Source organism: Petaurus breviceps, unplaced genomic scaffold (genome assembly GCF_028583685.1).
Source record: "Petaurus breviceps papuanus isolate PSGF00001 unplaced genomic scaffold, PetGlider_PUasm1.0 181, whole genome shotgun sequence".
Classification (NCBI taxonomy): domain Eukaryota; kingdom Metazoa; phylum Chordata; class Mammalia; order Diprotodontia; family Petauridae; genus Petaurus; species Petaurus breviceps.
In genome coordinates this window covers 11,080,034-11,083,687 of record NW_027185784.1, presented here as the reverse complement: position 1 = coordinate 11,083,687, position 3,654 = coordinate 11,080,034, and positions in this window count along the sequence as shown.

Here is a 3,654-nt window from a genome sequence, read left to right as displayed (position 1 = left end):
GTGTGTGTGTGTGTGTGTGTGTGTGTGTGTGTGTGTGTGTGTGTGTGTGTGTGTGTGTTGGATGAGTGGGGATTGGAGGGGAAGGGAGGGAGAGAGGAATCAGAGGGAGGAGGAAGTTGCTTGCCAAGAGACCACTGGTTTGCATGTTCTGCTGCCATGTCCGGGCTGGAATTGCCGTGTCCAGGCTGGAATGCTGAGGGAGTTGCTCCCTTCTGCCCCTATTATGAGAAGGAGGAGCTGGGCTGTGGGAGAGAGGGCCCTGGGGGAGGGTGGAGAGGTAGCAGTAAATGGTCACAGACCCGGTGCCCCAGCTGCTTCTGACATCTGTGCCTCATCTGTTCTGAGCTTTGTCATCTGCACCAGTGTGGGCGAGTCACTGCTGAGCAGCTCGGTGGAAGGCCCAGGAGGCAGCTGGGATAACCACCCCTCCTCCCTGGGGAGCCTCAAATGGAATACAAAAAAGACCGGAAATGGTTCTCTCCATACCCAGAGTATTTGGGGCTTTCCGGGAGGGATAGAGGAAAGGGGATGAGAGAAGGATAGAGGGGAGAAAAAGAGTGAAAGGAGGAGAGGGAAAGGGAGGAGGGATAGAGGGAAAGGGAAAGATGGAAGGGAGGGAGGAGAGAGGGAGAGAAACAACTGTGAAAGGGAGAGAAAAAAAGAGGAGGGAAGGATAGAGAGAAAGGGAGAAACAGAGGGAAAGGAAGAGTAAAGAGGGAAGGAAAGGAGGACAGGGAGGGATAGAGGGAAAGAAGGAAGGGAGAGACAAAGAAGAGGAAAGGGAGCAAGAGAGGAACAAGAAGGGATAGAGGGAGGAATTAGAGGGAGGGAAGGATAAAAGGAAGAGAGGGATAGCAGGAAAGAAGGAAGAAAAGCAAGAGAGATAAAGAAATAGAGGAAGAAGAGGGGATTTGACAAAATGGAGGAAAGTAAACCCTTGAATGGGAATTGCTTCTTTCTTTATATCTATAACCCCCAGTACCTGGTATACAGGAGGCTATTGATAAATTCTTGTTATTGATCCCTAGTGGATTGTACCCATAAGATCAGAGATTCTGAGCTGGGAAAGACCCTTAGAGGTCAGGGTAAAAGTCCAACCCCCTCACGTCACAGATGGAGAAACTGAGGCGCAGACATGTGCCCCGGATCATAAGGCCAGTAAGTATCTGAGCTGAAATTGAATTTAGGTTTCCCTGACTCTGGGTCCAGGGCCCAGGACACCATGCGGAGAAGTGGGGGTGAGATGGGGTGGGGGTGAGAGAGGAGGCACGTACTGTTAGAGAAAAGCAGGGCGTCTCTTTCCTCTCTTTCTAGCTAACTGTACCCTCTTCATTGTACAGAAAAGTAGACTGAGCCCCCAGAGGCCTGGGCAGGGCCAGGATGAAACAAAGATGTTCAGACATCACCCACTCCCACTCTGGAGTTACTGCCTCATCCCACTACCAATACTTTATACTAATTTGCTCCAGCATTACAAAGCTAGGACCAATCAGCTTCCTTCTTTCCTCATCAGCTCGCTCCCTGCCCCTTTCCTGCATCCCTCTTAAAGGCAGCTCCCAGCTAGCGCCCCTGCTTCACTATCAGAACTCTCGGGGCCTTTCCAGCCTAGTCTGGTCCCTCCCCCTCCTCTCTGGGTCTCTGTGGGATGAGGCAGGATGAGGCCCAGTACTTGCAGGCTTAATTAACTAAAAGCCGTTTTGTAGCCCTGGGGTGATAGGGACTATAAAACTGCAAAGTCTGATTAAAAATAATAATGAGAAAGCCTATTCCCTGTGCACTTAATGAGGGTTAATTAATTAATCAGCCTCTTTGCAGCTCCTAGAGGTGGGCTGGGGTTATCTCCTTCCCCTGGAGTGGTGGTAAGGGTGGGGATACTGAAGGGAGGGGACCTGCCTGGGTCACCATGCTTGGGCTTTAGTGTTCACTTCTTTTTTTTGCTGTGTCACCGGTGAGGAAGCCCATGAGAAGCTCTGAAGCCTACAGCAAGACTGTAGGTTTCAAGCCCTTTCTCTGACACAACCTGGGAGAGTCACTTAATCTCTTGGTATCTTAGGCCACTCCGTAAAAAAGGGGTTTTTTCACCTTGCTTGTTTCATCGACCCCTTGGGCAGTCTGGTGAAACCTGGTTTGAAATAATTGAAGGAAGTGCACATTTCTGAGATTAGTTAAAATAAAGATGTAATTTTTTTCCCCATCGGAATTCACAGACTGCTCAAGGTCCATCTCAGGTTAAGAACCTCTGCTCTAAGACTATAAATTACAGAGATGTCAACCTGCATTAGTGAAGGGAATTTCCTCATCCCAGAACTGGAAATCAATGACTAATTTTATAGCAATGGAATGGAAGGTGCTGAACCCCTTTCACCTATGGAGACTTAACAGATTTGGGCCTAGAAGTTGCAAGGCCTGGGTTTTAGTCCAATGTGACAATGTATGTAAAGCACTTTACAATTTGGTCTGAACTCTAACACTAATTAGGTATGTGACCCTAAAGGAGTTACTCTGGCTTTAGGCCTCGGTTTTCTCATCTGTAACTTGGCTGAACTAGACCAGAGTATCTGTAAAGTCTCTTTTGGCTCCAATATTTTATTGTCCTGTAATTCTACCGTGATGGGGCCTGCCCTTGGTCTGAGTCAGCCCTGCCCATAAACCTGAAGGGACCAAGGAGATTTGACATACCTCTGTTGGGGAATGGAAACTTGGAAGTCTCAAGGTGAGGGAGATGCCCAGGAAGAATGACTATATCAAGCTCCCCTTGCTGAAGTGTGCCTTTGATCCATGCCTCCTGTCTTGTAAGCAATGAGTTAGCCTCTTCAAGAAGCAGTTGGAGGACCCCTAACCTCAACAGGACACTGAACAGATCATCACTAGTTATTTGGAGCCTCAGATCACACCTGGGTCTGAGCTGATGTCCTGTGCCTTGGGGAATAGTGATGCCCTGAACTCAAAGTTCCCAAGTCTTCATTGTGAACCCCTTTGACAGTCTGATGTAGTCAATGAACCACTACTCAGAATATTATATTTAAATTCATAAAAACACACAGGATTGCAAAGAAAACCATTTATATAGAAATACAGTTATCAAAATGTTTTTCAAAGGTCAAGTGCATGATATGAAAATTGTTTAAGAATCCTCTGGTTTTGAAGAAACTGTGGTCATACAGCTATAAGCTAAGTGTTCTATTATGAATTGTGTATTGCCTTGATTGAGTCTCTGTGTAATGTGGAGTAATTTCCTCTCTCCCTTCCCATAGACCCATTCCCATAACATGTTCCAGAGAGCAGCTTGCACAGGTCCCAGTCTTGCAAAAATGAAAATACTATTTGTGGTATACAGACATGTTTGCTCATTTCTGTGGGGAGCTGACTCCTTTATGCCAAGGCCACATTTCTAAGGTTCAGTGGGAAAATGGCAAGTTTGGGGAAGAAAAGGGCCAGGCTGGCAGGCGGAGGCTCAAGTAATTTGATTGGGTAAATCCACACCCACTAGTAGACAGTTCAGCCATCCAGAGAGATAGAAGGTCGCTCTAAGAATTAGAGTTTATTGCTTCTGCATTCCCACTCAGAACACATAATCACTAGGGTAGGCATGGGGCTTGCCCAGCTCCTGGATCTGGCTGCTCCGTAGGTTAATACCACCTGACCTTCGACCCA